Raw genomic sequence first — 11,310 nt, forward strand, 5'->3', positions numbered from 1 at the left:
ATATGGCATGTGCGAGCTCAGAGCCGTAAATGCGGACGTTGTGGAGTTTGGCCCATTTCGCAGAAGCGGAAGATGAGTCACAGGCGCGCACCGTGTCTCGCCCCCTTTTTCTCCCTCCGCGGAGAGGAGTCCGAGTTTCTATGTTCATGGGGTGTAATGACTCATTTCCTTTTGGGAATTGAGTATTTTAAGAGTCGCCACCTAACGATTTTAAGGTGCATTAGGGCACCTATGAGGTTCAAATACAACTATGTTTGATAACTAGAGATAGGGTAAGAGCTTGAAATTATCCCAAGGGGAAGGTGTTAGGCACCCCTCAGGATCCACTAGTGTGGTTCCTGGCCAGATAGTTTTTGTGAATTTGTGCAATTAGAAAATAAACAAGTAAGGCTCAATTAATAGGAGATTTAAGTACACAAGCGTTTAAAAACAATTATTGAAAGGAAGGTTTTGAGAACAGTTATAATCTAAGCATACTTATAAAAATAAAAAAAGGTGTCCTAGGTTTATTTGTAATATGGATCACATCAATGCAATACCCGGTATGACACTCCTCAGAAGAGGAGATACACGTGGTATTAGCTCACCAGTCATCATATCCATATCTACCCTTTCCCGCCTCGTTAAGGTAATTAAAGCGAGTGTTGATCTCGACCACTATTGCATGATGTTATCCGTCCCATTCCTATCAGTCCTGGAGGAATTTAAGACTCCTATTCCTATAAGAAGGAGGTTCTAGGCTGACCCTTAAGTTTAAAGGAAAAAATTCTAGAGCAACATACAAAACATATAAGACTGCAATTAGGGGGAAACATATAAGCAAATAGAAGGCTCAGTTATACCTCCACAAATAGTGCACATAGACAGCATGACTTATACATAGTTAAGGTCTGAATTTAGAATCCTATAGCAGGGTGTTTAATTCAGAACCAGATTCATTATATAACTCATAAAAGAAGTATGAATCAGGCCTGCCTGCTGGTTGTAGCAGTTGATAATTAAACAAAGGCAGTCCCAGTTTTATTTAAGTGATTACCTAAGGCTTGCCTAGGAGTAAGTAGTATTCAGTAGTTATTCAGAATTGCTAAGACAGTTTGGAGATTACTTTTATTACCTAAAGCATGATGTTCTAAGTGTTTAGCATATATAATTGTTGTCAGTTAATTGTAAAGACTAAATAATATTATTTTATTCCTTTAAAGCATTCATAGTTAGCGTAAGTGTGCTTAAGTGAATGAAATCCTAAAGACATGGTATCTAATGTATAGAGATGCAGAATGATGTATATGTAGAATCCTAAGAAGGATTTCTATATGGACAAATATTACATCGTTTAAAACATGATTACTAGAGATGATATGTTTGTTGGTGTTGTTTAAGCCTAAAACAGGATCTCTAAGTGTGCATGGCAGTAGGAACATGATCGCAAAAAAGATCGGTTATTAACACATTTAATGCATGATTTTCTAAGTGATATGATAGTAAAATGAGCATGCTGAGAACAATAAGTGTAGTCCTAGGGAACATGATCTCTAATGCATGAAATGAATCCTAAGCATGGTTCCTATTGCGCAAGTAGGAATATAAACCTAATAACATGTTTTCCACCCTTTTGATAGCTAAAGCATGCATAGTAGCCCCTTCCCTTTTCACTAGCCAACTCCATAATTGTTTACAAATTATTACAGACCAAATGATTGAATTACAAAAGAAGTGCAAAAATAAGAACTTACAACCATAGGAATCCTGATCCTGACTTCCTCTCTGAGTTATGTAATAAACCACTTCAATGCCAATATTGTTCCAAAGCCTTTCTCATACCTGGGTGTGTCAGAGTTCCCTAAGGACCTCAAGGGATCCCGGGCAGTGCTCACACCCAGATTGCGTAACCAAGAGTAAGTGCAGTGTAGAAGGGCCAACTCTTATGTGTCCAAGTTCAGAGGGAGCTCAAGGGTCCCAAGGCAAGGCTCACACAAGAAGGGCAGAACCTAGTATTCTAAGAGTATAAGTGAGAGTGCTTGACATAGTTTGAAAAAGAGTTTGTGTAAAAATTGGACTGTCAAATCCATTTTTTTGAAAGCAATCAGTAACAAAGATGATTGAAAGCAGTGGTAGTAGTAAACAAAACTCAAAACCATTAAGATGGGATCACATACATGATCAGTAGCCACATGGGGGGGAGGGGGTCAAGGGATTTTAGGGATACACAGACACTTGTCTGTAAGCACATGACCCTAGCAGGGGTCTGGTTTGGACATGCACAACAATAGCTGATACTGGCATAATCACAAACCAGCCAAAAGAACACAAACACATAGAGGGGAAGGGGTTTGGGATTCATAAGATAGCAAGTGAACAATAAGTGATTGACAGAGTAGGCCTTAAAACACACAGGGGAGTGCATTAATCTAAGGGGGGAAGGGGACATATTACAGCATGCTGGTTATGTATCTTAACAGAACCACAAGCAGAAGTAGACCAAAAATGAAAGAAACTGAAACAAATAAGGAAGCATGTTGTTGTTGGAGCTTTAAATTAAACCAGGACATATCAGTCAAAGAAGCAAAGTGCAGAAAAGAAAAGTAATCAGGGTTCCAAAGTCTAGCCTTTGCTTTTCGCCGGCTAGACAAATAGTAGCATAAATAGCAGAGAAAGAAGAGAGAGTTTGTGTGTAAAAATGTGTGTTCTAAACTATATTTGTTCGTGTCTTGTTAATAAAAACATTAGGGTATTTATAGCTTTGAAAGTAAGTGGAAAATAAGGTAACACGTATTGACTGATCATAATTATAGAAATAATACAGACTAGAATTAATCAAAGACTCGGAGTCCCTTAAATTAGGTAGTCATAGTTCAAATGGGTACAAGTTGTATCAAATAAGGAAAATAATTTGCAAGACTGATTTTGCTTTAATAGGAATAGTAAAAGCATGATGCATGTAATTGGGACTAAGTACAAAAATTTTGAAGTAAGGGAAGTACAATAACAATATATTGTGCACATAAACAGGCAGATTACAAATTGATTTTGAAAATTAGTTCAAAGAATCACGTATGAGATTAAAAATCAGAGGGAATCAGTATTATCCAAGGAAAGTATCACAAAAGTAAGGAAACAATTTTCGAAAATCAGTATAGAGTTACAAGGAAAATAACAGAATCAAGGGTGTAGACATAAGAAGATCAACAGAATCACCATAAATTGTGTGAGCAATCAGTAAAACAAATGGTCGGACCTATAAATCAAAGAAACCTTGAGAACAAATCAAAACGAGAAGCACAAGAGCACATACAACACACATAGAGCCTAGAAGGTTCAAAATAATCATGTAAACATACTGCAAACAAATTCAAACTTCGAATCAAACCCAGAAGTATTAGGGTTCCTTGACAAAAAAATGAATCGAGGCAAAAGGAAAGGCTCAGGAAACGTTTAAACATACTAAAATCACAATAATTAGAAAGAAGTCGTTCTTGCAAAAAGGGTTTTGAAATCCTAGTTTGAAAAAAAATAGAGAACTATTTGAAATCGGAGAAACATTTTTAGGCAAACAAGTGACAACCTTAAGAATCCCATAGATCCATCACAGATCTAAAAAGATCGGAGGATCTTAGCTAGGTTTTTCAAATAAATAAAAGAGACGAAGAAAAGATCGGTTAAAACCTATGGATTCACCTAGATCGAGGACAGATCTTAAAGAAAAGTAAAAGATCTCAAGAGCTAGGGTTTCATAGAACCCAGAGAGGACGAGAAAATAATAGATCGTTACCGGTTTTAGCCGGAAAAGCCATGGGTCTGACTCGAGCAGTCATGGATGGCCGGAAAAGGACCCTGGATAGAAGTTGAGCAAGGACTAGATCAGATTTCTTCGAGATCTGTCCATAGAATCACACAAGCGGTCCACCAGGAGACGTAGGAGACAAGTACACGCCTCAAATAGCCATGGGAGTCCATGGATTAGGTGGGGATTGGAGGGGATTAGGGTGGCTGCGGCTAAGGTTTGAGTGAAGTTGCAGAGAGAGTTGGAGAGGAAGGGAATTCAAGGGCGGCGGGTTGGTGAGAATGATTTAGGTTAGGGTGGTCGTTTGGGTTAAAAAAGGTAAGGGTGAGCAGTGACCGTTGATCTGAATGATCAACAGCCTAGATTAAAAGGGGTAGGTGGGGATCCGGGTTTGGGTAGGGTTTAAAAGGGTTAGGGTTGGGTTAAAATTAAAATTGGGCTGGGGGAATCGGGGTCCAATTTGGGCTAGAATTGAAATACAAAAGGGGTTGTTATTTAAATAGCCAGTTTTCCATTTTTTAAATTTATAAAAATAGTAAATAGTTTCTAAAAACTAAATTGAAAGGTCTAGAATGATGTATAACACATAATTAACAATTTAAAAATATCGAAGCCAATTTTATGAATATAAAACCTATTTAAACCTTAAAAGGGCTAATATTGCAATATGTACAATTTAGCTTTAAAAAATAATAAATAAAATTGTAAAAATATGTAAAAATTACTTTAATCATGTTTTGGAATAAATATAAAAATATAATAGATGCATTATCAAAAATAATAATTTTGGAACTAATTATTGGGGATTTTATGGATAAAAAGGGGAAATAAATCAATTTAAAAAACTTAAAAATTATAGAAAAAATAATAAAACGCTTGGACATGCTTATATATGCATATATATATATATATATATATATATATATATATATATATATATATATATATATATATATATTCTATTTTAAAAGTATTTTGCATATTGAAAATATAGGAAAGAAATTGGGTATCAACACACCGAGTGTGCGATGGTTTGACCGCAGATGCAGAAAGTTGTTCATTAAGTGGGTTCCGCACCTGCTATGGAAATTCCATAGGTGCGGTACCGCAGAATAGGGTATTGGACCATAGGTTCAGATTTTGCTAGAGAGAAAACCCCAACTCGAGGTTTGTTCTTCATTTTTCAATTTTGGGCTCAAGGAACCGGGAGAGAGGCGATTTTTCAAGGATTTAAAGGAGAAATGTTGGGGTAAGTGATTCTAACCTTTAATGGTTTAAATTTCGTGAATCTATGATTTTATTCATCATCTAATTGAGAAGTTGGACTAGAAATTTGGGAATTTAGGGCTTAAAATTGGAGAGTGAATTTTGAGAATTTGAGTGACCAAATGAGGCCGGATTTTGGTAAATTTGTTATGTTTGGACTAGTGAGCGGATAAGGATTCTGGTTTTATAATTTTTGTTGGATTTCGAGATGTGGGCCCCGGGGTATGGTTAGGCCAATTTCGGTATTTTTGAGTTAATTTGATAATTTTTGCATGGGCTTTGTTCCTTTAGCATGCATTAATGATGTAATTCTAATTTTGGTTAGTTTTCGAGCATTTGGAGCCCGAGTCGAGAGGCAAGGGCATCGCGGGTTAGAGTTTTATCCGGTTTGAGGTAAGTAATGACTGTAAATCTTGTCCTGAGGGTATGATACCCCAGATTTCACATCGTTTCACTACTTTGAGGTGACGCACATGCTAGATGACGAGCGTGAGGGCGTGCACCGTTAAGGATTGTGACTTGGTCCATCCCGTACGACTATTAAGTCATATATTTAATTGAAAACTGTTTGACACTATTGTGTTTTGGAATGTATTACTATGTTTTGGGTTGAACGCCATATTTGGGCCTCGTGCCAAGCTGTTTGGACCCTTAGGGGGCTTTTTACTTCTATTCCTCACTATTTTGATTTAATATTTGTACTCAGTCATGCTATATTTTACTGATTTCATAACTCAGTCTTTATTAATTACTCCGTTATTTATGCATAAAACGATATTTTGGGCTAAGCACCCAGTTTTACTGTTAGCCCGAGTAGCTTGAGAGATTCCTGACTCAGTGAGGCCGAGGGCCTGTGTTGTGAGAATATTATGAGATCGGGCTTCACGCTGCAGCAGGTTGTTACTAATTTATGATATTGTAAGGTCAAGGGCCTCATTGATTTATATCACGAGGTGGCTTGTTGTTATGAGGCCGAGGGCCTGATTTATTATACCACGAGATGACTTGTTATAGCGCTTGGGCTATAGGAGCGCCTCTGGAGTCTGAACACCCCTAGTGAGCGTGGGTACCCTGAGTGAGTGATATGATGTTGCCCAAGGGACTGATCTTGATACATATTGTGCCCGAGGGGTTGATTACGAGTGATTGTGAGGTAGCCCGAGGGGCTGGTTCTTATTGATGTTATGCCCGAGGGGCGGATTATGATACATGTCTTGCCGAGGGGCTATTTACGAATTTCATCATTTTATTTTTTTAAACTTCATTAAATCTCTGTTGAAACTGTTAGAAAGACATTTTTCAAAGGATTTTACTGAAATCGAATTTTAACGATATGACTTGATTTATATACTATTTTGGAAACATCATGTACTTACTGTGGTGTTATGATGTGGATTATGTGTTATCTTACTGCTCAGTCTTTATTTACTTTTATTACTTACTGAGTTGGCATACACACATTATTCCCTACACCTTGTGCGCAGATTCAAGTATATCTGAACCCGGTAGTGGGTGTTGATTACTCAGTGGCAGGTCCATCGGAGTTAGCTGCCTGGCGTTCGCAGCCTTGCTCTTCTCACTCTCATCTTCCTTAGACTGTTTTAGTATTTTCTAGACTATGGTAGATTTCGTTGTATTCAGACCTTAGTAGATGTTCGTGACTTGTGACACCCCGATGTCGGGCTTGTGTTTTCTTTCCGCACTTGTTATTTAGACTCATGTTATGGGATTTTATTTGATTAATAGCTTAAAACATTCCTTTTATGAAATATTGGTTTGATTTGAGATTGTGTCAGCTGTCCTAGTTTCACGATAGGCACCATCATGACCGAGTCGGTTTTGGGGTCATGACAAGTTGGTATTAGAGCCTAGGTTACATAGGTCTCACAAGTCATGAGCAGGTTTAGTAGAGTCTCACGGATCGGTACGGAGACATCTATACTTATCTTCGAGAGGCTGCAGAACCTTTAGGAAATCCCACATTCTTGAATTCTTATCGTGCCTCATTGATTCAGCCTTAAATGTAACTTTTGAAATTCCTTCCAGCATTCGTATGCGTGCATGAGCGCTTGGTATCAGCTGTGTATCACCGGCTTGTGATTCCCTGAACGAGGGGTGAGACGTGATTTTTGTGTATTGATGTTGGGACAGTCTGAAGGACTTGAGGCCGGGCTTTGCCTATAGATTGAGCACTGAGGTGTTGATTATGTGAACATGTGCTTTTGGATTTATATGTTCGGTAGTGCCCCTATTAGTGGAAGCGATGGCTGGATGGCTACGTGATGAGTATGATGTGACTACTAGATATGTTCATATGATTTGGATACGACGAGAAGGGTCTACTTGAGGGTAGAAAGAACTATTTGGTGTTTGATTTCCATCATTATTTGATGTGTAGCCCCGAGTTATGGGTATGTTAAAGGATCTTTTCATGTTGTATAGTTAAGAAGTGAAGTAGATTTCATGTTGTGATATGAGTTCAGACTCAAGAAGATTAAGTGATTGCGTGATGTTTATGACGGTGGAAGGGTATGAAGAAATGTTAGTTTGAGGCGCAACAGGTAGGTTATCTCCTACGGGGTGTCCTGAGGGCATGTGATCCCTATGTTGTTGGTTGGAAGTCCTCTTTTACTAGTGAAATATATGTATGTTGTTGCAATTTGAGCTTGGGTCGCTTATGAGAGTGGGATTGTCTGTTATGAGGATGAATGTGAGATTTGCAGATGATTTGAAGTACTAGATAGTTTGTGTTGCATGAGCTTATGAAGGATTTAGTTTAATCTCACCATGGTATTATGTCAGTAGTAGAGTATGGGCATTGTGAGTTCTGTGTGTTTTGACCTATGGCTTTGAGCCAAGTGGGGGAGTCTGCTATTGATTAGTTGATTGCACGGTTATGTGTTGTATTGTTTTCAGTTTGAGGTATACTAGTGAATCAGTTGTGGCTTGCAGGGGTTGAGATCGAGGATGACTCGGGTAAAAGAAATTTTTATAAGGTTATGTTATGTTTTATGGGTGTGTGAGAATCACGGAATGACTTGAGTTGTTATTGGTGAAGGATGTATGGTGCATATAGCAGGAATTTATTTGGTTGCATTAAGGTGGGGTTACTTCCTAAGGTGTTGGAGTGCTAATGGGGTACAGGTCATTCGGTTCATTTGATCAGTTTAATTGAAACCTAAGTAGAGTGGATGACTCTTGAATGGTTTTAAAAGATTCAAGATTTACATGTAGTGATTGGAGACCTTCAGGATGTGTAATTGGCTAGAAACTGAGTTTTACATTAGAGGATGTCAAGACTTTTGGAATTTCTATATCATTATGGATTCTATATATCAGTATCAGGAAGGTGAAGGTAATGGCTTTAGATTCACAAGAAGTCTCTTCAGGGTAAGTATTTTGAATGTGGTGCTTTTGGGAATAAGAGAGTAGTCAGCGGCTTATGAGCCTTAGAGTGGTGTGTCTTATGCTTGGGTCTCGTGTGGTGAGTCTGGGTCAAGGATTGTGGTGTTATAGCGAGAAGAAGTATCAATTTGAAGGTAATTTAGAAGGAACTTAGATAAATAGGATAGCTTGGTAGTAGGTCGAATTGGCATGGTAAGAGATACGATTAGTTCTTTGGGTGCTTATAAGGTAATAAGTTTCTACAGGTGTTTCATGACAATGCTCTTAGGTTTTTGGTGACCTGCATAACTTGGCTGAGTTAAAAGGATTAAGTCTTGATGGTTTGGTTTTGTGCAAATGGGATTCGGAGAGTTCTTGATGGTTTCTACCAGGGTTAAAGATGTATATTTTCTACTGGCGTGAGAAGCATGTGATGTATAGTGATTTTCTTTTAGATGGGATCAAATGGAAAGTTCTTGGCTAGTTGAGCACGTAGTGCTTGTGGCTCGGAATAGATTATGAAGTTATCATATTTATTATAGGATGTCATGGTATATGTAGTATGTTGTGTAGGGTTGAGATTTGCACGTGTAAGGTCACGGTTCAGTTCTGGAAGGGAGGTCATAAGTTCTTATGCAGCATGGACAATTACAAATGGCTAGGTAAATGATATTACTAACTGGTATGGTAGACGAGAGTATACATTTCAGAAAGGACGATGTGTGTGAGTTATGGATACTTTATTGGTATTGAGGCACTCTCTTGTTTGATCGACTGCTGATATTCAATTTTGCTTGGTGGCACGGAAGAATTATAGAAGCATACCTTGTGGAATGATCGAGTAGCAGAGGTGTGTTAGATGTACGGGCGGTGGAGTTGGGATCGGATATAGTGATTCGGGTGCTTTATGGATTTGGAGACTAGGAGTTCTCATAAACAGGTTATGTCGTAGCTGTGAACTGCGTGTATCGGCCTTGTGTGGTGACTATTGGGGGTTTGGAGACTCAAATGGATCTTTTATTGCTTAGTATGGTAAATTTTGATGTGATATAGGGTATGGATTGGTTGTCTTCGTGTCGTATTATTCTAGACTGTTACGCTAAGACGGTGACGTTGGCTATGCCAGAGATGCCACAGATTGAGTGGTGAGGTTCAACGGATTATGTTCCTAGTGGAGTGATTTAATTTTTAAAGACCCAGCGGATGGTTGGGAAGGGTTGTCTTTCTTATTTGGCCTTCATGAGGGATGATAGTGCAGAGACTCCTGCCATTGATTCAGTTTCGGTGGTGAGGGAATTTTCCGAATGTGTTTCCTGCATACCTGTCGGGCATGCCGCCGGATAGGGTTATTGATTTTGGTATTGATTTGGTGTTGGACACTCAGCCATTTCTATTCCACCATATCTTATGTCACTAACGGAGTTAAAGGAGTTGAAGGAGCAGCTTCAGGAACTCTTTGATAAGGGGTTCATTGGTAGGCCAATATGGATGTGTGTTCTGCATCGAGTCGGCTTTGTTGATTCCGAATTGCTATTGTTAAGGGATGTGCTGTTCGAATTTCATTGAGCTTATTCGCATTTAGGAGTGACCTATGAGTTACCTTTCTGTGTTGCGAGGAGTTGTGATTCGTTGATTTTATGCACAAGTGATATGCTTCTAATTGGGCTTTATAGCAGAATTTGAGTGAGACGGGTATTTGGGTGTTGCATGATGGATTGCGTATTGGATATGTTCTTTCGGACTAGTATGATATTGCGTTGTTTGCTTCTCCGTGGCTATGGTGATTCACTTTTGGTACTAGACATCAAATTGCGCGTGGTTGTTGATTTTGAGCATAGTGATTTGAGGTGTTTCATGTGGATCAATGTTTGGATAGGGTCGCGCATTGCAGCGATGTTATATTGAGATATGATCCTTTGGGTTAGATTCGTGTGTTCTAGTTCTACAAGGTGTGTTGGGTTCTCAGCATTGTGTTGTAGTGGTAACGGTGAACTTGCGGTACAACTCTCTCATTTTGAGTCATTTTCCATGACTTTAGTACATTTGGACTGTTGCTTATTGGTGCGCAGTCGCATGGATTGTATCGATGTGTCATGTCACTAGTGTCGCGCCCCCTTTTTTCCTCCGCGGAGGAAGTCTGGGTTCCGACGTTCATGGGGTAATAACTCATTTCCTTTTGGGATTTGGGTATTTGAAGAGTCGCCACCTAACGGATTATGGTGCGTTAGGGCACCTAGAGCGATTAATTCTTAGACTAGTTTGCATTACTAGAGATTTAGGGTAAGGGCTCGAAATAACCTTGAGGGGAAGGTTTTAGGTGATCGAGGCCAACCCTGTACTACTATGAAGTAGCAAGAGAGGTCGAAGCAGCTTTTACCCGAGAAGGTCGGGATCGATTTCCACAGGGAGCTAGATATTGGAGTTGAGTTTCTATCTAAATGACAGTTGTGTAATTGTTCCTAATTGCACTTCTAAACATTGTTTGTTTTGGTTTAACTTCTAATTTTACACTACTACGATGCTAAATTAAGCTAAGTAAAGCTAAGATTAAACTATTGAGAGTTGATCAAATAGATAAAAGGTACTAGGGTAGTGACTTTCTCCTAGGTAGTTAATTGACGGATTCTTGAGTCTAAGGCTAGATTGTCACATTTGGGGAGTATGATATAACCATTGCACAATTCTAATCACTCTATACCTCTCGGTAGTTCGAGTGATTTTTCCCGAATTGACTTTCTAAAGACCAATTGGGAATGCAAATTTGTACAAGCAATTGAGGTTCAAGTCGGGTGTTACTATCTCTAGGTTTAACCCTTTAATTAGGACTATCAATCTCTTGAGTCCTAATTCCTTGTTGGACTAATTTCATGGACTTAGGC

The sequence above is a fragment of the Nicotiana tabacum genome, chromosome 13 (genome assembly GCF_000715075.1).
Source record: "Nicotiana tabacum cultivar K326 chromosome 13, ASM71507v2, whole genome shotgun sequence".
Taxonomy (NCBI): Eukaryota; Viridiplantae; Streptophyta; class Magnoliopsida; order Solanales; family Solanaceae; genus Nicotiana; species Nicotiana tabacum.